The sequence below is a fragment of the Aquarana catesbeiana genome, linkage group LG04 (assembly GCF_042186555.1).
Source record: "Aquarana catesbeiana isolate 2022-GZ linkage group LG04, ASM4218655v1, whole genome shotgun sequence".
Taxonomy (NCBI): Eukaryota; Metazoa; Chordata; class Amphibia; order Anura; family Ranidae; genus Aquarana; species Aquarana catesbeiana.
This window is the reverse complement of record NC_133327.1, coordinates 377,476,123-377,499,828: the sequence shown is the minus strand read 5'-3', so window position 1 is coordinate 377,499,828 and position 23,706 is coordinate 377,476,123. Positions and strand designations below refer to the sequence as shown.

General features: G+C 38.6%; 1 protein-coding gene across 3 annotated transcripts in view; it reads left to right on the top strand.

Annotated features, from left to right (window-relative positions):
• HS3ST5 (heparan sulfate-glucosamine 3-sulfotransferase 5) overlaps window positions 1-23,706 on the top strand; it is a 478,882-nt gene that overhangs the window by 215,643 nt on the left and 239,533 nt on the right. For 2 of the 3 annotated variants that reach the window (XM_073627112.1, XM_073627111.1), the window contains exon 2: window positions 14,937-15,111. The exons of the other annotated variant lie outside the window; for it this stretch is intronic. The gene's annotated coding sequence lies outside the window, so the exon portion shown is untranslated. The remainder of the gene's footprint in view (window positions 1-14,936; window positions 15,112-23,706) is intronic. 3 annotated transcript variants of the gene reach the window in all.

Below are 23,706 nucleotides of genomic sequence, written 5' to 3'. Positions count from 1 at the left end.
GTCGCTCCGATTAGAACGGTTCCATTTTACAGAACGGGACGCTACTTGTCAGGCGGTTAAGTCGCCTGACAAGTCGTCCTAGTGTGAACCGGCTCTTAGGGGAAAATGTCTCTCTCTTTTTATTCACAGTTGTCACTGAAGCAGGTGAAGGAGGTGAGGAAATATAATTCCAGTAGGGACACCTGTCTCCGGTGACATCTGTCTATCATAATAGGTCTACTCTCTGAATTGGTCTACCGATATTCATCATGTATTGCTGTTCTGTTAGGAATAATGCCGTATATGTATATATAGCAATGTATAGACAGAATATGAGAATATTGGTACAATATTATTATATTGTTATATTATAAAAAAACAATACATGCAATGTACATCCTTTGCTTCTTAAATCATTCCACGATTTTAATTCTACAACTATCTTTAGCAAATCATTCCATCCCATGTGCCATATTGTTTTGAGCTAAAAAAAAATAGTAAGTGCTGTCTTGTGTTTAGCATCTGCTAATCTGCATTTTAAACATATTTTGCGTCTCTCACTGGTTCTGTGCTACCGAATACTGAATTAATTTATCTTTGTCTTATGACTAACTGTAATAAGGGCATTACTTAGCAAGTGTTAGTTGGGAATATAAACGTGACACTGCTACTTACATTACCACTTCTCAGAGCAACAGTTCACACACAAAGCGCACCCTCCAGAATTAATTTCATTTCAGACTTTAATTAAACACTTACATCTGTTACATTTGTTTTTGGTTTTGAATGTTTAATTCATGACATGTTAACTTGTTTTACAGAGTTCATCTGTAATGTCTCTGTGTTTACGATGCTGCATGTTTCTTTTGCCGGATGGTTTAATTGAAGGGCAGTAATTATTATCATTATGTAGACAATCAGCCATGGGCATGCTCAGGCAGGCTTTCCAAAACATGGCTTTAAGCTTTTAGAGAGGATGTAAAAATGTAGACAATGGATAACTATAGTTTAGTATCCTAGGCAAAGCTATCTAGCTATCTATTACAATGATTTTTAAAATACTTCAAATTATTTGTCAAAATTTTTAACATTGTGCTGAACATTTTTTTTTTATGATTGTAACCTTAATGGCCATCACAGTCACGATTGTACAAGTTAAGACGGCAAGGGTATTGTAGATACATACAATAGAGAACATTCAGTAAAAGTAACTATTCTTTCTATGTGCCATTAAGTGTACCACAGCAAAGGCATTTCAGCAAAAGTTAGGAATGAGTGAATGAATTAAAGAAAAGAAGAAAAATCAATCCCATATCTTGGAATTCATTTAACAGCATCTCATTCTGACTTATTCTCAACCAATTATCCTCCTGTATTAAGACAGATCACAAATCTAATAAAACAATGGTCGCAACTTCTTTTATCCTGGATAGGGAAGATTAATGCAATCAAAATGACTATTCTACCCAAATTGCTTTATCTATTCAGAGTCCTCCCTATTCCAATTCCTTCCTATTTTTTGAGAATAGTACAAAAAAGAGCAACTTCGTTTATATGGGGCTCTTCTAAACCACGTATACCTATACACACACACTACATCTTCCCAAAAATAAAGGAGGCCTGGGATACCCTAATTTTACTAACTACTACAGAGCAGCACATTTGGCCAGTCTGTCCAAATACCGTGCAAAACAGGAAATCCCATTATGGGTATTTATAGAGGCTTCAGAAAATGACCCTCTATTAATATCAAATTTATTATGGCTTGATCCTAAAGACCGCTTTAAAATTCATAATCCCATAACTAAACACTTCTTATCTCTCTGGGATAAACTAAAAACCAAATATCAGTTACAATCTCCACACAATCCTCTCCTTTCTTTTATCAGAAATCCGGCCTTTTATCCGGCATGGATCTACCCAAATTCTTTTAAAGCTTGGACAACATCAGGCATTCAGACACTAAATGACTTCATAGCATCTAAATCATTCCTTTCATTCCCATTGCTTAGAGAAAAATATGATCTACCAAACTCTGAGATATTCAGATATCTCCAAATCAAAAATTTCTATACACCATTCCTAAAGGGGGATACACCATTATTCCAATTATCCATTTTTGAATCAATCTGTACAAAAGATCCATTTGCTAAAGGTACAATTTCATCACTTTATAATCAATTATATGGAGTAGCAAATCTTAATAGACCCTCTTACGTTCAGAGGTGGGAGGAGGACCTGGGACGAACTTTAGAAGACACAGACTGGTCTAACATATGGCTCACATCTAAGTCATCTTCACCCAACATCTTAGCACTGGAGACAAATTATAAAGTCCTAACTCGCTGGTACCTTGTACCCGCTAGAGTGGCAAAATATTCACCTAATACCTCAGCTCTTTGTTTTCGAGGATGCCCAGAAATAGGTACATATTTACACATATGGTGGACATGCCCAGTAATCCAAACCTTCTGGAAGGAAGTCTTCGTGATTGCATCTAAAATATTTAAAAAAATAATACAACCAGATCCATATTTAACTTTACTTAATCTAAAACCGGAATGGTTAACACTCTCTCAATTCAAACTTATGATCCAACTAATAACGGCTGCAAAACAAACAGTGGCCAAGGCATGGAAATCTCCTACATTGGTACTAGCAGAAACAATTCACAGAATGAATAATACAATGTCCCATGCTAAGATGGTAGCCATCGATCAAAATCAAATTCCAAAATTTGAAAAACTTTGGCATCCTTGGATAAAACAACAGTTCCTGTCAAACTTCAATGACTCTGTCCTGTTGCCATGGTAACAGATTAAATGACTTACAGAGACACCCATTCTAAGGCTTCAAAGAGAACTAAAAAGAATAATAAACTGACGAGCGGGACAACCTTGTGGACCATACCTCTACCTTTCAACCCTTTTTCTTCTTTCTCTTTCCTTTTCTCCACCTTACGATTAAAGCTCATTATCAGAATTTATTTGACCTATATATACTCTACTTGTAAACAATATGTATAGTAGGTATAAATCATTTAAATACCTACAAAAGTAACTAAGGAAATGATATATATCTTTAATTTAGGTTTACGTGAACCCAATGTTTAATATTTGAAATTTCATGATATTTACCTATATAAACCCTACTGTAAAACAATGAGCTTACTTTATAGATCCTTGTAAACTTACTTTATGTATCTTTATAACATTGTATACTCAATAAACTTCTTTTGACAAGGAATTAAAGAAAAGAAAGGCGGGTAAATCACACATACTGTAGGGGGATGTTTCAGTATTATACAAAAGTGGAAAAGGTATGTACTATTAGGGGAGAGACGCTGAAGAAATTTATCATGAACAAAAAGAAGAGAATGTAATGTTTTATAAACATTTGCATCATGTACAATATGGCTTCACTTGCTGCTAAAAGGCGAACATGTTTGTAGTAGTTTGAAAGTGATGGGGAATCAGAAAAAAAACATTTAAATGAGCATTGGACTAGAATTAAGAAAGGAATATGCTTTGTATCTCATAGAAGGGGTAAGTCAGATACCGTTGAGGTCAAGCCAAACACTTGAAAATTGTGGAGCATTGGGAATAAATGTGCTTCTAGCATCATAGTTCCTGAAACTAAGATTCGAGGCATGAGCACAGGAGTAGCCACCTGTGTAGTAATTGGTATTTTCACCAGAAACATTTGACATGATATATTATATGGCTCCTAGCTCTCTGTGTGAACTGAGGAGCCCATATTTTCCCTGAAAGGTATGCTGTTTTCCAGCTTCTAATAATTGGTAGGGTTGTTTTGATGCAAAAATATTAACAAGATTTCCACCATGAATGTTTAATTTCCTAAATAACCATACACAAGCTCCCATTTAACTCTAGCACTTTTATCCTGTGTAATAACATGGTGCACAATTATAATAAGTTTATTTAACATGCTCAAAAATCCCAAAACTACATTTGTTAATTACACTAAAAACCCCTAAAAAAACCTCAAAACTCCAATTTGGCTATGATCTCTTCTCTAATGGTACTGTAAAGATGAATATTCTATTATGAATCTAATATTATAACACTTACACCTATAATAGTATTACAGTGAAACAATTGTTTGCAAAAATAAAGGCATGATGCATTATTATCCCCTTCCCGTCAAGCGTACGCAGATATGCGGCCTTGGCTTTAGGGGGTTATACCGGGATGATGCCTGCAGCTGCAGGCATCATCCCAGTACTGTTTTTTAGAGCGGGCGGTCGGCTTTCCAGGGATAACAACCAATGCGGCTAAAAGCCACTCGGTTGTTATCCCGGAGGAGCGGGAGGGGACATCCCCCTCCCGTTGCCTTCTGCCGCTCCTACCGGGCCTCCCATCCCACCGGGAGACCCGATCCTCCACCCGGCACTTCCGGCAGCTAGAGACAGACTGGCACGAAGCCGGAAATGGCTTCAGTCCAGTCTTCTCTCTTCAAACGCGAAAGTGACGTCACAATGTCACTTCCTGTTTACTCAGCTGCCAATGGCACCGGTTTTTAAAAACTATACAGCATTCAGAATCGCCGTTTTCGGCAATCTGAATACTTTGAAGTGCAAAGGAGGGATCGGGGGTCTTTTAGACCCCCGATCCCTCCATAAAGAGTACCTGTTACCACCCATTACTGTCACAAGGGATGTTTACATTTCTTGTGACAGCAATAAAAGTGATCAAAATTTTTTTTTTTTTAAAAACACAATGTAACCATATGTTTTCCTTACCCCATGAGCTAGCGCAGCAGAGAAAACACATACGGAAGTCGCGCACGCATATGTAAATGGTGTTCAAATCACACATGTGAAGTATCGCCGCAATCGTCAGAGCGAGAGCAACAATTCTAGCCCTAGACCTCCTCTGTAACTCTAACCTGGTAACCGTTATTTTTTTTAAAAATGTCGCCTCTGGAGATTTTTAGGTACCGTAGTTTCTCGCCATTCCACGAGTGTGAGCAATTTTAAAAGTGTGACATGTTTGGTATCTATTTACTCGGCGTAACATCATCTTTCACATTATACAAAAAAATTGGGCTAACTGTACTGTTTTGTTTTTTAAAAATTTATGAAAGTGTCCCCAAAAAGTTGCGTTTAAAAGACCGCTGCACAAATACCGTGTGACATAAAATATTGCAACAATCGCCATTTTATTCTCTAGATTCTCTGCTAAAAAATATACATAATGTTTGGGTGTTCTTAGTAATTTTCTAGCAAAAAATACAGATTTTAACTTGTAAACACCAAATATCAGAAATAGCTTTAGTCATGAAAGGGATTATTATTATTATATTATTATACAGGATTTATATAGCGCCAACAGTTTGAGCAGCGCTTTACAATATAAAGGGACACAATGTGGCAATACAATTCAATACAAGATGCCCTGCTCTTGCGAGCTTACAATATAATAGGGAGGGGCTGGTGGAACAAAAGGTATTAATAGAGAAATAGAAGATTTGGTTATTGGCTGCAGGCAGTATAGGCCTCCCTGAAGAGTTGAGAAGAGTTGAGAAAAGTTGAGAGAAGAGTTCAGAAAAGTGGACAGAGTAGGAGATATCTAGACAAATTGGGGTAGTGAGTTTCAGAGGATAGGAGAGACTCTGGAGAAGTACTGGAGATGAGCATGGGAGGAGGAGACAAGGGAGCTAGAGCAGAAGGTCTTGAGAAGAGTTGAGAGGATGGTTTGGGTGATATTTGGAGAAAAGATTGGTGATGTAGCTCTGGGCAGAGTTGTAAATGGTTTTCTATGTTATTGTTAGTCTTTTGAATTTTATTTGTTGGGCAATAGGAAGCCAGTGAAGGAGTTGGCAGAGAGGGGTGGCGGACACTGAATGGTTGGTAAGGTGGATGAGTCTGGCAGCAGCATTCATGATAGACTGAAGAGGGGATAGCCTGTGGAGAGGTAGGCCAATGAGGAGTTATAATATTCAAGGCAAGAGATGACAAGGGAGTGAATAGGCTGCTTAGTGGTTTCAACGGTTAAAAAGAGACTGCATGTGTTTTATCCCAGGACATATGTATTTCCTAAATATTTGCTAGCTTCAAATTACTATTTTAACAGTATGTCCCTGTTCACATGCACTTTAGCTATATCTAGCTGCATGTGTTTTTTCACAAGGCATATTTCCTCATTTTTGGTGGCTTAATTTGCATATCCCAGTCCACATCCACTTCATTGATAACTAGCTGCATGTGTTTTTTCACAGGTTTTACAACCTAATTATTGCTGGCTGCAATTGTCTTTAAAATAAGCTTATTTTTCCTTTGCAAAAGCATGGTACAGGGTGTGACAGTGTAAGTCCCTGCCACTATGTGAATTTAGGTTATGAAGATAGAAATGACACAGGACTCTCAAAGAATCAGTTTGAGGCACTCCAGTAGGTGTTTTGTGAGCAGAGAAAACTGTGTTTTAAGTTTTCTCTGGATTTGGTTAGATCTGGATCAGGGCCTGGAGCTTGAAGCCAGCTATGAGTAAGCATCTTTTGATGTGAAATGCGTTAGCCATTGATCCCTTTTTCATCCACTTTTTGATGTGACTGTATTTTGGATTTTTATTATTTTTGCCAATAAAGATGCCTTTTCCATGGAGTGCGGCAGTCCAGGATCTTTTTCCTTCTTCTACACACTTGTGCAGAACCAGCACCTGAGAGTTTGCAGTAGGGCGGGAGCATCTGTTCAGGTGTGGAGGCTTTGGGAGCGGCATTCCCTTTTCACCTGGAGCTTGAAGGTTCCAAAAAGTATTGGGTGGGATAGAGCCTTCAGTCCTTTGTCGGAGCATTGCTTTTTGCCTACAGCCTTATTGAGTGCAGAGGTGCTCAGAATCATTATAAGCTAGATCTGAGCATAGCTCAGGTTAGTTACTGCCATTCAGAGACACAGGCTGTGTGTGAAGATAATGGAGTGCTCCAGCCAAGAGAGGTGACCTGTTCAAGAGATGTAACCCCATGTTGGGGGGACTTATTACCAATAGGACTGGGAAAGTCAGGATAGCTATGCAGGTTCGGGGATACTGGGAAAGCTGAGGTGACTGGCAAGTCCACACAGGGGGCTGGAGGGAGTCCTGTGTTCCCGAGAAGTGAGAAAGCTCCGGGTGCTGGGAGATCCCTATCCAGTGAGAACAGAAGTGGTTCACGATAGATTTAGTGTGCCGCTCAGGCTCAATCAGCATGGGGGGGGGGCGGGTAACACGAGTAGCTCAACATCCATTGCAGGGGTGCAGGTGAGGGATGGAGCTTGCCCAACTCCTGTGCTCACTGAGGGGAAAGGCGAAAGTAAACCCTAATGCTGCACATTTTATTTATTTATTTATTTCAGGTAATTTATATAGCGCCATCAATTTACACAGCGCTTTACATATACATTGTACATTCACATCAGTCCCTACCCTCAAGGAGCTTACAATCTAAGGTCCCTAACTCACATTCATACATACTAGGGACAATTTAGACAGGATCCAATTAACCTACCAGCATGTCTTTGAAGTATACACATATACAGAGTCCTGCAGTGATGATGGTGAGAGTGGCAACCTCGGCTTGGGCTCCTGCCAGGCCACGCCCCCGATGTGTCCCCCTGGGGCTTAATCATGACTAAGCTCCAGGGGCGGAGCAAAATACATTGTGAGCGTGGCCTGGCTGGAGCCCAGGCTGAGGTTGCCACTCTAACCACCATCACTACAGGACTCCGCATTAGGGATTTCTTCGTCCTTCCACCTCAGAGGTCTGAAGTGGGGCCTGAGCAGTAAGGTACTGCAAATGCAGACTGAGCAAGTCTGAGGAGCCTGAGGTCGGGGAGAATGGAGTGAGCAGCAGTGCTTCTGATTCAAGAGCCAGGTGGTTCAGAATTTTTTTGTTAATACTGTTTTGTGTGAATCTGAAACCCCTGCATGGACAACCCCTTGGTGTTGGACTTTTGCTTTACTTTTCCCCTTTTAATAAAAGTGGGCTACCAGACCCTTAAATGTAGTTTGAGCTCACTTCAAAAATGCATCTACCATGATGAGAGCTAACCATCCTCCATATCACAAGGGTGTTATACAGGCCAGTGATTATGAAAGACACGCTGAGAGCTGTCATACCATAACATATCACAAAGTGCCCAAACAAAGAACTTTATAATGGTATCACTAGCTGTTATAGCTTATATGAAATTTTTGCAACGGTATTTACATCTGCTTTGCTTGAGTTATTTGAATTGCTCTTGCCCTTGTGTTCCCTGTCTGTATGCACAGATCTGTACACAAAACATTCTTTTTAAATACCAATGTCTGTCTGCAACAATAGATTGATAGATAGCTCTTCAATTGCCAATACCTTAGCCACTTTTTCTGTCAAACTTTTAGATGCTTTGCTTGGGGTGATTGGAGCATTACCAGTAGTTGTTGCTGACAGTCCATTCAAGGCCTTTTTTTATGTTTTTTTTTTTGTGTGTTTTTATCTTTGCTCTTTTTTAGCCACTATGAGTAGGAGGAAAATGGCTCATTAGCAGTCCTCGAAAAGAATGTCTACTTTTGCCCTTGAGGAGGGAGAGGAAAAGAGCATATTAGCAGTACTCCAAAAAATATATGTTTCAAATATTTAAGGTGTAAGAGTGGGAGAAAGAAAAGGCTGCATTTGCAGCCTTTGAAAAAAAAATGCTGCTATGAGCCCTGCAGGAGGAGGAGAATGAAAAATATGCACATAGTCAGCTTTCTAAAAGAAAATGGCTGCTATGCTCCCTTGAGGAGGTGGGTGAAAATGGTACAATAGTAGCACTATAAATGAAAGTGGCTGCTATGCTTCCTTGAAGAGGAGGAGTTCATGCCTTTTGCTGCTGACTTGTCTCATCGAGATGCTGCTCCCACTAAGCTCTGTGGTGTTGGAGTCATGTGTTTCCTCATGCATGTGGAATTCATATAGGTGGTACTTTTACCATGGCTGATATGCTGCACAATGATGGTGTGGACAGAAGATATGTTAGTACTGCAGTGCTCTATCTGTTTGCTGTCTATTCAAGTGCTAACATACAGTTCTGACAGCAGCCAATTTCTACAAAACACATACCTGAAGTCTATATTTTGAATTTTTGCAGATTAATTGGGGATGCAGGATTTGGAGGGGGGGTGGGGAATGTAGGGTTGTGGTTCTAAAGTGTTTTGTGTATTCTGTTTTGACAGTTTAGTAAACTTTTAAGACAATGAAGTGTGGTACTGTGAAAAAAGTCCATGGTCCATTTATACAATGTTGAGGGCTTTAGCGTTATCTTTTTTTCCTATAGTTTTTAGATCAATTTTTCTTCCTACTTCCACCATAAAAGTCAGGCCTATTACCTCTGCTTAAAAAAATCAGGTGTCGCTGCCAAAATTATCTAAAAAAATAATTTTTTTCACTTTTTAATGAATCAGATTGACTGTACATTGTAAAATAATAATGTAAAAGTAAAGAATAATTTACACCAAATTATGTGACGCCAAACTAAGTTATCTCTGGTTTGTGAGAAGCGTGCCGTTCTGTGACATCACATACCGGTTTATGGTATCTCCTAAACATGTAATTCTATGGTATATGTAAACATGTTTTTTACATTGGAACATGTCCCTCATGGCAGTGCCAAGTTCCCTAAGGCTCTTTTTCAACATTCCCTTGCCTATTAACTTTGAAAATGGGCAAGATTCATCTCCATAAACTTCAGTGGGCTTCAGTGGGGAATTTAGGGATGTGTGATTGTGTCTGGGGTTGGTTCATGGGAGGTTCCTAAATGGTTGTTAATATTAGGGTGGTACAGATATAGAAAATAAGTACTTATGGTAGTTTGTTGATTTTTTTGTAATTTGCAAGAATACTGAGTGGCTTAGAAGAGGACACTTTCACGATATGTGGAAATAAGGGCAAACCCACTGTCCAGCCATCTTGAAACACACAAAGATTAGCCTTAAAAGAGCAGCTATTAAAAGCTCAATTATTGCACCTATGTGGCAAATTTGTACAATAGCTTTCAATTCCTACAGCATATCACCAACCCTTCCCCTTATCTTTACTCTAAGTTTGTTTCGGGACTACATGGGGCTGCCTTTCTAGCTATAACTCCATCTTAAAGTGGTATAAAACTCAAAAGCAAATGCTTATTATATTGCAGCTCACCAGTTGCTAGATGTGGTGGCTCTATTAGTTTTCTTTTTTATGTGTCCTTTTCTTTATTTTCACCTGTTGATCCTTACACTAAGCCTATTGTTTTTTCAACAAAACAAGTTGTTCTGCAGATGTAGCCATTACAGACTTGAGAAAAACCATTCACCACTAACAGGGGTGCTTACAGTGGTTAGTTTTTATTTATATATGTAATATCTTTATCCTAAAAGGAAAAGAAAAAATGTTTGCTGTAACTGTTTATAAAGTGTTAGCTAGAGTTTGGCTTCAATTTGTTAGTGTATCTAAATCTGTTTATACATCTAACACTACCCTCCCCCAGACTGACAATAATACTGTCTAAATCTGCCCCCTTTGCTTCTTCATCCAAAGTGGGGTCACTCTAATACGGGAAGTGTGTTATGCCGTGTACACACGAACGGAATTTCTGACAGAAAGAGTCAGATGAGAGCTTTTCATTCGTATATTCTGACCGTGTGTATGCCCCATCGGACTTTTTCTGTCGAAAATTTAGACGGATTTAGATAGAGAACATGTTCTATATTTTTCCGACGGAACAAATTACTATCGGAAAAACCGCTCATCTGTATGCTGTTCCGACACACCAAAACGACGCATGCTCTGAAGCAAGTACGAGACGGAAGTTATTTGCTACTGACTATTGAACTTCCGTTTTTTAGTCCCGTCGTACCTGTTGTACGTCACCGCGTTCTGGACGGTCGGAATTCGGTGTGACCGTTTGTATGCAAGACAGCTTGAGCAGAATTCCGTCGGAAATCATTCGTAAAAACCTTCAGAGTTTATTCCGACGGCAAATCTGGTCATGTGTACAGGGCATTACTGACCATATCACCAAATATAAACAGAGGGGAATTTCAGCATGGATGCCTCTCAGATGTCACGAGTACAGCTCTTTTGTAACTTTGGAAATCTACACCTACAAGTACTTCAACTTTCCCATTTCTTGAGGTCTGTACCGAATGCCTCCTTGTTTTCTCTTTTGCGAGAATGCAGCACAGAAGGTCCTACCAGACATGCCCTATCCTTCACTTATGAACTCTTATGCCGCGTACACACGGTTGGACTTTTCGTCTACAAAAGTCCAACGGACGCCGACGGACTAAAGCTGGCTGGTAATCCGATCGTGTGTGGGCTTCTCCGGACTTTCAGCAGACTTTTTCAGCCTCAAATCCGACGGACTTTAGATTTGAAACATGCTTCAAATCTTTACGTCGTAACTACGACGGACCCCGAAATCCGCTCGTCTGTGTGCTAGTCCGACGGACAAAAACCCATGCTAGGGCAGCTATTGGCTACTGGCTATGAACTTCCTTATTTTAGTCCGGTGTACGTCATCACGTACGAATCCGTCGGACTTTTGTGTGGTCGTGTGTAGGCAAGTCCGTTCGTTAGAAAGTCTGCTGCAAGTCCGCCGAAAGTCCGCAGGAAGTCTGTCGGACAGGCTGTCGGACTTTTGTAGACGAAAAGTCCGACCGTGTGTACGCGGCATTATGCCGCGTACACACGGTCGGACTTTTCGTCTACAAAAGTCCAACGGACGCTGACGGACTAAAGCTGGCTGGTAATCCGATCGTGTGTGGGCTTCTCCGGACTTTCAACGGACTTTTTTAGCCTCAAATCCGACGGACTTTAGATTTGAAACATGCTTCAAATCTTTACGTCGTAAGTACGACGGACCCCGAAATCCGCTCGTCTGTGTGCTAGTCCGACGGACAAAAACCCATGCTAGGGCAGCTATTGGCTACTGGCTATGAACTTCCTTATTTTAGTCCGGTGTACGTCATCACGTACGAATCCGTCGGACTTTTGTGTGGTCGTGTGTAGGCAAGTCCGTTCGTAAGAAAGTCTGCCGCAAGTCCGCCGAAGGTACGTCGGAAGTCTGTCGGACAGGCTGTCGGACTTTTGTAGACGAAAAGTCCGACCGTGTGTACGCGGCATTACTCATCACAATCGATACCTGGCTTCCTGGACTTATGGGAAAGAAAACTCCAACTAGATTGGACACCTGTAGCATGCTTTTAAGTCTTAATTCTAGCATACAAATCGTCTATTAGTAACAAGTACCAGGCTAAAAAATTGTGATACAGTGGTATCCTATCCCTGCGGCTTTGCACTGTGTCTGTATGGTTCTCTATCTGAGCTTTGTTGGTGTTGTGGTAGGGTGCAGAACCCACCTAATCTCTCCCCCCTTTTTTTTCTCATTCCTTTTTCTTTATCCGGTAGCTACTGTTTCCTTCAATTATCATTTAAATCTACTCCTATTCACCGTGTTTACTTTGCTGAATCAGTATCATAGATGAATTCAGGACTCATGATACATGACAAAAAAACTGCACATGAGACATCCATATATGTAGAGAAAATTCACATGCCTTGGTATATGAAAAGCAGAATACATGTTTAAAACAGAAAAAAGGAAAATGGAGTAAAATATGAAAATATATAAATATATAACAAAAAAGAAGGAAAAATCGATACATAAGTAATCATAAATATCTCTGGAACAACAGGGGAAGGGGGAAGGGGGAAGGGAAGAAGAAAAGAGAATCTTCGGGGAGAGAACAGGGGGAAGACCCATAACAAACAAGATTGCTCTATGTTACTCAAGGGGGGGCCAGGGGGACTTAATGCGTCTTGCCCGAAACAAAACCTTTTAGAAATGGGGCAAAAGAGATGGCCTCATTTAGCCCCGGGAAGGAAGTGGCATTTAATTTAAATATCCACCTCTGTTCATGTTGCAACAGGATTTTGTTCCAATCACCGCCTCGATTCGGTATATGTACCCGATCGAGAGCGGTGAAGGATAATTTTGGCATCCTATAATTGTGTGATGACACTACATGTCGGCCTAGTGGTAGATAGTGGTTGCCAATCTGCATATGATAAATATGCTTGGACATCCGACAATGGAATTCTTGTTTGAATTGCTCTCGATCGGGTACATATACCGAATGAGATCTGTAAACACTCTGTATTGGAGCTCATTTTTTAACCTGTGTGTTGAAGCTATTTTTGTACAATAAAAATTTAATCTTTTTTACATACATTGGCATAATATTTTCTTTTTGCTGCCTAAAAACCCCATTTGGGGAAACCTTTTCCTTTTGTTGTCCTGATCAATAGGGGTGAGCAGCATTCCCTTTCCCCTCCCTGTGTCCCCCTTTTTCTTTTAAATAATAGTGCATGAGATCCCTAGTAGGGAAAAAGGGAAAATGGTGCATGAAAGTGTATGAAGTAGACCAAATACCAGGAATCAGAGAAAGGCAAGAACTATAAACCAACACCCATTATTGCCTGAAAAAGTGAAAAGCATAGTAGATACAAAGTGAAGGGAACAATACATCACATAAAGAGAAAAGAAAAGAAAAAGTGAAAAATCGCATGAAAATCATGCAATACCCCAAAGGGGAAAGGGTGAAGGAAAACAAAGAGGTGTGCAGTCTGGGGGATAGAGAGGAAATCACAGGGATAGTTGGACTAATGTCCTACACATATTATAGATATGTTAATTATAACTCCACACAACATTTGACCCTCCGTGTACTTCATTCAAAGTCCTGCTTCCTTGTTCTCCTTTGTATATTTTAATAGGGATGGAGGCTGATGACAACGTCCCATAGACCCCTCTTTTAGAAAATGAATGTCATACATCATACAGCATATTACCATATCTAAAGCAGAACAACTGTCTTGTAAATGGCAACAGAATTACACACATGCAGTTAGGAAAATTAGATCCATTTCTGGTCTGAGTAATTGTTCTGGGTCATTGATCCACTAAGAATCAGTTGCTGTATGTTTCCTATTAATGAGTGTTCTACAACAGGAAGTGAGTGAAAAATCTTCACAAATGCAAGAGAACACTTTCTTAAAGCTAACCTTTAGAAAAGTAGAAAAATATGCAGATGAAGTACATGTATGACACCTTTCTTACCCTTCAAAGGATTTGTATTTCTATCCATCCAGTCTTGAGATTTACAGAGCTTTGCAACACAGCACAGCCTTGCACAGGTGAGGGGACTTAATATTTTTCAGCTGCCGTTTCATATTAACTCTAGGTCTTCTCTCCATTGCCTCCCTGTAACTGGACAGTGAAAAGAGAAGCAGTACATTGTTGAACTAATCTCCTTATCACTCTTGGTTTTTTACACCTGATTGGCTTCTTGTGCTGTTTCTTCTCACCCCTCTCTGAGTTCTGCTGTACAGTAAACTGCAAAAGCATGATATACCAAGTCAATTTCAGATATTTACACTACTTGATTGAAAAATACAATAAACAGTGGATTAATAAGTACAGGTTTGCAATAATTTGTGTATTTTTTATCTCCCCGAAGTTCAGCTTCAAAGAGTTGTTATTGGTAGCCCTTTTGGAAGGTTATCCATCTATTGCTGTTCTGATGACAGCTTTAAGTTTATGTATTACCATCATTTTCTGTCTAAGGTTCTAACCTTTCCCCACTCTACCTTTATTACTTGTTACTTATTTTTCAGCCTATTAATTACATCCGTTCATCTGTTGTATAATAGAGTGTACTGAACAGAATGTAAAAATGCATTTATTTGATAGACTGGAAGACATTACCTTTCTGATAAAGTCTTTGTTGGCAAGTTGCCCACAGAAAGTTTACTTATTCTGTTTTTGAATGCATTGAGAATACTCATTAAAGTTGTCTTCAATGCTTATGTTAGAAGTGCGCAGTTAACTCTGTTCACAGCTGTCCTAATACATGCAAATATAATGCAATTTAATATAATAAAAGGTGCTTAATGTTTTTCAGACTTCCCAGACATAAGAACTTTATTGTACATCTGAACATTCGAGAGGATGGCGCTTTGAAAAACTTCTTTAACAAGGACGACTTTAAATAGCACATACCTAGATAAATAAAAATTGATTTCTGGCTATCTTTATTAGATGAGGAGAGTTGTCTGCAAGTATAGAAGCACACAAAGGTTAGTAAACCCAACAGTATTTCTTTGTTCTTTCAGCCTGTATTAACACAGAAACATACTCTGATTTGTTATCTATGCTAAAAATCATGGAACTTATTACAATTACATTATTAGTGCATTCTAAATTTTTAGTTTTACTTTTCATATAAACCTTTCCTGAGAGGACTTAGGAAAGTTACATTGCTGACCTCCTTCTAGAAATCTTAGTTTCCAAACTTTTTACGACAACTGTCTTGAAACCTTTTTGAGTCATTGACCAAGACCAAATAATTAGATAGGAATGTGAAAGTAAATTCAGAACTCCTTATCTACATACTTATTATAGGTCAGTGACTTAATGTCATTGATTTACTAAAGGCAAATAGGCTGATCACTTTGCAAAGGGATGTTCCCTTAGATTGGTGAATGTGGAGAAAATTCACTTTGCAAAGAATACCCAATCAAGTGCTAGGAAAAGAAGCATTTTTACTTGCACATGGAAGTCAACAGAGATTTAGCTCATTTACTAAGTTAAGGTTAACATCCCTCACAAAGTGAAAATGTCCTTGCTGAACAGCCTATTTTCCACACAACTAACATTTTCAGAAGGAAAGACACCCTGTATACCAATGGTTGGTAAACCGCAAGCAGCAGGTTGTAACCATCCACTGGGCTGTAGTTTGAAAGTCATTGGACTAGAGTCTAGGGCAGTGGTTATCAACCTTATGAGGTATAGAGGACGTCAGCTGTAGCCCCTGAAAATACCAAATGGTAATAATATCACATAATATTCAGTATATGTAAAGCTACAGAAGACTATCATAAACTGCAGATATATAAATGTAGATGATCAGACTGCAAACATGGTATAGATGTTGTTGGAGACTGGAAAACTGCTGCAAAGGTCAGTCAAAGACAGGGTCATGCTTTGTGAAAATGCTAAAGATTCCTTTCATTAGCGCTCTCACTCTTACTACTGGGGTCTACAAAGGATAAAAAAAAAAAACATGTGGCCCTTGTACTGTAGGTTGGGTGCCAGAGGTCTTGGGTGACAGGTTATCAGCAAGCTAAGGATGTGGATGTAGATAATCAGCCATATGTGCTACATAATAATGGGGATTTAATTCACTATGCATGTGTGTGTGTTTGTGTGCGTGTATGTAGCTGGGTCATGAGTCAATAGCCAGGCTTTCTTTTGTCTGCTAAAGCTATAGCAATACAGTTTGATCTACTCTGCCTATAGCCTGTACATGATGCTCACCCCTTTTTTCTCTTCTATCAGGTTTCTTGTCAGCCCATGCGCCTCCTATTGTACAGATTAAAAGACACTGATATCAAGTCAAAGTCACACATTTACATTAATTGCATTTAAAAATATATTAAAAACATATGGTGAACTGGTTAGCTGTCTAAGACACCCTTAAAGGTAGTACACTATGATGGTAGCAACCTCTTACCCTTTTGAGTACTAGGGGTGCCAATTAACTCTGTGCCCATAGGGATCAGCCAACAGTGCTTTGGTGGGGGCCCTCATTTTTTGGGAGGAACCCCCGTATCAAAGTACTTCCACAATACTGAAGAGTATGCAGGCTAGAATCAAAATAGCAGGGGAGCTGCAGGCTTGCTATGGGAATACCAGCCTATATGGCTTGGTTGTTAAGCTGGTAAATTCTGGGAGTGGAAGGTCTATGCTGCTTTTTTATGATGAATAATTATCCATAACCCCCCTTTGTGCTGAAACTGTGAAGAAACACATTTTTTGCACCATGGACAGCTATTGCCATCAGATTCAACTGCAGGGTAAATGCTGTTCTTCACAGCTATTGTACAGGTCAAATTTGATGGATGTTCACTGGCTGCTGCATTTGCCTGATGTACATTCATCCTATTGCAAATAAGGTGAATTTTAATGGCTGATTCCTGGTGAATGCCACATAATCCTATTTGAGTAAATGTCAATAAAAGATTCACCGGGCAAATTGCCCAGTGAATATTTTGATAAATAAATTGTTTTGAATTACTGAATGAGAACAAGTATGCAGATAAGGGTATTTTACTACTGTGACTTTCCTGATCTGCATACTTGTATATTTATGGACTCTATGGACATAAAGGGGTTGATTTACTAAAAGCAAATAGACTGTGCACTTTGCAAAGTGCAGTTGCACTCTGCAAGAGCAGTTGCTCCAGAGCTTAGTAAATGAGGTAACACTTCACTTTGCAAAGAGTACCCAAACCCAGTACTCAAATGCTTGCACATAATTGGATGATGGAAGTCAGCAGAGCTTCTGCTTATTTACTAACCTCTGGAGCAACTGCACTTTGCAAAGTGCACAGTCTTTTTGCCTTTATTAACTCAACCCCATTGTTACAATGGGGGTTATTTACGAAAGGCAAATCCACTTTGCACTGCAAGTGCACTTGGAAGTGCAGTCATTCTAAATCTAAGGGATAGATCTGAAATGAGTGGAAGCTCTGCTGATTTTATCATCCAATCGTGTGCAAGCTAAAATGCTGTTTTATATTTTCCTTGCATATCCCCCTCGGATCTACAGCGACTTTACTTCCAAGTGCACTTTCAAGTGCACTTGAAGTGCAAAGTGAATTTTCCTTTCGTAAATAACCCCCAATGAGTTACAGCTAGAAACGGACATTATCAGATGTGCTTTTCTTATGATAGATTTACTCTGAATTGTGATTAGTAAACCCAAATGTGCAAAGAGCGTGGAAGCCAGAAAACCACAAGGGTCACTTTGCTAGGCTTCAATAGTTAGTTCAACTGTGTTTTTTTTTTTTTATTATATGGTAATTTCCACATTACATATTCAAATCACATATTAAATAATGTACAGGTTTTATGCATGTACATTCAACTTTTTAGATTTTTTATGAAATACTTCAAATAAACTTTTCAAAACTTTTCTCAAAAAGAAAAAAAATATATGTCCACCTCTACTGGCTTTTTCTATGAAACATGAAGAGGATGTGAGAACATAGAGGTGTTGCTGAAGCAACCAGTCTGATTCCAACATTGCTTTAAAGTTAAAAGAAGAAAATAAAATATCAGATCGGTTGCTGTAGGCAATACCTCCATGTTTCATGGCTTTCGTTTAGGGAATACTGTAAAATAAATCTCAGAGGGAACAAAATGCTTAAATAACAATACACAGCATTCCAGAATTGTTTGTTTCACAAGGCTACTAATTTAAACAATAGGTTTGTTTTTTGATCTAAAATATTATTGTTTAATGGTGTAAGCTATAAACCAACTAAAGTGACATAATGTAAGGTTTGATGGGTAAGGTATGTCTTTTTGCTGATGAAAAAGAGGTGATTGATCAAAGCAGTGGAAACTGTTGTCTAACATTATAAATATAAAATAATGCACTTACGGAAAAATAATCATCTGATAGAGTACAATATTGGGGGTACAGTGTTTGCCAGATTTACAGAGGCAAAAGATTTGGGGTACTTGTTTCAGTTGATTGTAAAATGAGTAAACCGTGTAGTCTGGCAGTGGGGGGGGGAGTAAAAAGAGTTCTGGGGTGCCCTACTAGAGGGATCACCAGCAGAAGGAAAAAAAGGCCTGATTCACTTATATAGATGAATCTAATTTAGACTACTGGGGTTGACTCCACTAAAGCTGGAGAGTGCAAACTTTGGTGCAGCTGTGCATGGTAGCCTAACAGCTTCTAACTTCAGCTTGTTCAATTAAGCTTTGACAAAAAAATGGAAGCTGATTGGTTTCTGTGTAGAGCTGCACGAGATTTTGCACGCTAAAGGTTTAGTAAATCAACCTCACTGTGTCCAGTTCTGGAAACTTCACTTACAAAAGATAATAATAAAATAGAATAAGTACAGAGGCAGGCAACACAAATGGTCAAAGAAGAAAACATATCAGGAGAGACTGCAGGAATGTAATATGTACTGTGTGGAGGAAAAAAGGGGGGGCATGACTGAAACCTTTAAATACATGATGGGTGTGAATAAGGTTCAGGAGGGCAGTTTTTTCAATATTAGGGTTTAAGAATACAGGGACATGTCCTCAAATAAGAAGAAGGAAATCATAAAACTGACCTTAGAAAGTATTATTCTCCTGAAAGAGGGGTTGATTTACCAAAACTGGAGAGAGCAAAATCTGGTGCAGCTGTGCTTGGTAGCCAACCAGCTTCTTACTTCAGCTTGTTCAATTAAGCTTTGACCAAAAAAAATGGAAGCCGATTGGTTTCTATGCGGAGCTGCACCAGATTTTGCACTCTCCATTTTTAGTAAATCAACCCATTGGAAGGTACTTGCAGCAGAGGTTGTAAGTCAGTCAACAGTATAAAATTCAAACATGCTTGGGACAAACATACGTTAGATCTATACTAAAAACAAAGGTTAAACAACAAAAAAAAACAAACACTTTTTCTGCTGTCAAACATCTACGTTTCTATTCTTTTCTAAGGAACTGAACAGATGGATAGTGCTTTTAAAGCATCATTAAACATTATTCTATAATGTCTAATGTCTGATTAGGATATTGAAGTCTTAGATAAAAAGCTGTAACCCCTTGCAGTGGACTGTTAATAAAGAAAAAGGTGACCAGATGCACAAGTGCTAGCTTGTATTTAAGGTGGAGTGATATAGGATGAGTTTCCTGTTGGTTTATCACATCAAGTGCCTCCTTTTTTTCTACTCTTTTTCTCTTCATTAGTATATAATACTAATCTATGCACTATTACTGTACAGTGGAACCTTGGTTTAGGAGTAACGCAGTTAACGAGCGTTTTGAAAGACAAGCAACTTTTTTTTTTAATTCTGACTCGGTTTACGAGTGTTGTCTCACAAAACAAGCAGAATTCAAGCTAATGGGGTGTGCAGTAGCGCATTTGGCCAGAGGTGCGGGGGCGCCGGTGACACTCGGACCGCTTCAGAGCTGTTCGGAAATACTCGGAATCACTCGAAAATACTCAGAAACACTCGGAAATACTCAGTTCCCAAGTGTTTCCGAGCCTTTCCAAGGCTTTCCGAGTTCAGCTGAGCTGTCCCCGAGTATTTACAATGCTCTCCGGCGCCCCCCCCCCCACATCTGGTCACATGCGGTATTGTATGCAATAGAAGTCAATGCAGAACAAATGATCTCTGTTTCCATAGACTTCTATGGGGAAACTCGCTTTAATATGCGAGTGCTTTGGATTACAAGCATTCTCCTGGAATGGATTATGCTTGTAATCCAAGACTCCACTGTATATGGCATTTGTTTTAGCCACACTAGATATATAATATTTTCCTGTGTTTGAGGTTAATAATGGATCTAGTAATTTTAAAAATTGTATGTAATTCAAGAAGACGCTGTTTGGTATAAGTAAATACGTATGTATATTGTTGGATTATTTTCTATACAAAAATATAACTGAGTCATTCAGTGACTCTTTTCCTTTTTTTTTTGTTTTACTGTATCCCACTGTTAAGGAATTTTAAATAAAATTTGATTAGGTTAAAAAAAAAAGTGCTTCCACAGTACCTGCCTGAGTTCCAACCTCCTTTGTGTGTTCTAAAGCCGCGTACACACGAGCGGAATGTTCGATAGAAAAAGTCCGCCGAAAGCTTTTCATTGTCTATTCCGATCGTGTGTAGGCCTCATCTGACTTTTTTTTTTCGAAAATTCTAAATATGTTCTAAATATTTCCGACGGAACCAATTCCTATCGGGAAAACCGATCGTCTGTATGCTGTTCCGACGGACCAAAAACAATGCATGCTCTAAAGCAAGTACGAGATGGAAGCTATTGGCTACTGGCTATTGAACTTCTTTTTTCTAGTCCCGTCGTAAGTGTTGTATGTCACCGCGTTCTGGACGGTCGGACTTTGGTCAGACTTTGGTTTGACCGTGTGTAGGCAAGACCGCTTGAATGGAGTTCCGTCGGAGAAACCTTCGGAGTTTATTCCAACGGCAAAACCGGTAGTGTGTACGCGACATAACACCTCATTTTACATTTTATATAATTGGTATATGATTCAAAATTGAGAGTGGGGTTCCTCTTAATGACCAAAGCAGACATTAATTATAACTTGACTATTGAATTAAGATTAAAATATAGGCTCTTATAGGCCAAATAGTTAATGCAAACTGGTTCTGCAAAACTGGTTCTTTTTGTGTGATGATGAAGCATGTTTTTTTGGATGTTGCAGAAGCATATGTTTAAGTGTTTTATGGCCATGGGCATTTTAGGGAAAGATAATGAAACGTACTATGCCATCCTTGATAAATTTTTCTGATTGTTTTAATGTGCTGACAAACTGTATTAACAATTTAAATCTCTGTGAATTAACAATATACTGCTGTGCTGCCATATTTTATCAGCACTCTTCTGATAAAGAAGAGTGTTCACTCATGTTTATTAGTAAACTTCCTTACTATTCCATACTTCTCCTCTGTTCTCCCTCTGAGAACTGAAGTTCTCAGCTTCATAAATCGGCTGCAGAGGAGATAATTTTCCTCTGAGAACTGCCGAGAACTGAACTGAGAAAAAAACTTCTCAGTTTAATAAACGTACACCAAAGATAGAATTTCTGACAGTGTTTTTATTTATATCTGTGCTATGTTGTTCTGGTGACAACCACACCACTCATTCTTTGTATGGGTGACACATGGAACAGAAAATGAGGGAAAATCTCTACAATGGAGGTTACAGACAGAAGTAAAACCTGAAAGAGATTTAAGTTCTCTCGCACTCTACCTAAAACCAAAAAGTAATATTGTAGATGTGTTAAAAAACTAGACACAATAGTAACATTGAGATTGCTGGGAGGAACCAATGAACATGCTGAAAGGAAAACAGGTGCTCCAAGAATGTTTGCAGGCAGACTTCAGGGGGATAAGAGCATTAGGTGGTACTGGCATTGGCAGCAGGCGACACAGGTATTTATATTCTTTTTTAAGGTAACATTTAATTTGACATTTTAGTTTAGGCAGTTGCAGTTTCAGTTGCTAATTCACCCTGCCTTTAGTGGCCAAAATACAAATGTAAACTGTAAAGTCAATATAATTAAATTACAATAAAGTCTGCACTATTTTAATAACTTTAAATATGTGCTCACTAAAAATACCATCCCTTAAAGCCTTTGAGAGACATAAGAAGCCATTATGTATTTTGACTTGGCATCTGCCAAAAAGTAGATATCCCTCAGGGGGTTGGATGATCCTTTAGGATAATATTCCTTTATCAATCCAAGGTGAATTGTATATTATATATAATCGAACTGTATTTTGTTTGAATAAATGTACCCGATATACAAAGTATTTCATACATATTTATATCATTTTATATTTAAAATTGATTTGTTTAGGTTGGGGCCATACATGGGTTTTCTGTACATAGATATAATTATTTGTAAAATGCAACCCTTTGTTTAGGATTATATGTGACCTGTTTACAGTGACTCAAGATTTTGTCTGTAGGAATTATTTTCCTGAATCAGATGAAGGTGGTCTTGTGCACATGAGCAGAGACACAAAACAGGAATTTAGAGCAGCGGGGAGCAATTTAAGTATGTTTGTCGTTTAGAGATTTCTGCTGCGAATATCGTTTAATCAGTTTGGGAATGCAGATTACAATAATTTTCTAGCCTTACCCTCAGCAGGTGTCATGCCATCAGCGTGCAGACAGTAGAAAGGTTCAAACTCATTTTAGATGCAAACGGAACATTTAAAGGGGCTACATAATTTTGAAAGATAAATATTTAGTTAGGTTTTTATTGGCAAGTAAAGATTAAAGTGCCTCAGTCTAATGTATTAAGTAACTAGGTGAGAGTATTGCAACAGCCATTTCATGTATGCATAACAGCGCATAAATTAAAACATTAATAGACCAAGTAAAAATGACATTCTATTTTAGAGTGTTATTATTATTATTCAGGATTTTTATAGCGCCAACAGTATACGCAGCACTATACAACATAAAAGGCAGACAATACAGTTGTAATTCAATAAAATACAAGAGGGTTAAGAAGGCCCTGCTCAGAAGAGCTTACAATCTAATAGTGCATATTCATAATTGATATGCTTATATTCATTTATCAATCCTTTAGACTGATATAGTAAATATCAATAAATATTGCTTAGAACGAAGTAAAATTTTTACTGGCAGAACTTGTTCCTTGAAACGTATGGTTTCACAATTTTGTAATTATTTCAGCTGTCAATATATAGTACTTTGTGCTATCATGCATTGTTTAACAAGTCTGTGTTTGCTCACTTATCTTTGATCCACAGTAATGCAGGCCATACATGGATCGAATTCTGAACTAACTCTCTTTAAAAAATCTGAAGTTTTGTGCTTTTTGTGCTCCGGTGGTGCCACCATTGATTTCAAAATTCGACCTACAAAGCCTTTAATTTCACCTCATGTTGCTACAGAAAATATTTTTTGTGGCCGGGAATTTTCTTTTCTTTCCAGGTCACAGCTCATACCCATTTGTTTTTCGATTATATTTCTTGCATGATTCTCCCATCATTGATTAGAAATTTGTTTGTTTTTCAAAAAATTTCCAACATGCCCAATTCGATAGCCGCACGAAAATCGGCCGTTGCTGCAGCCTAATAATGGTGCAAAATGCAAATGATAATTCTTAG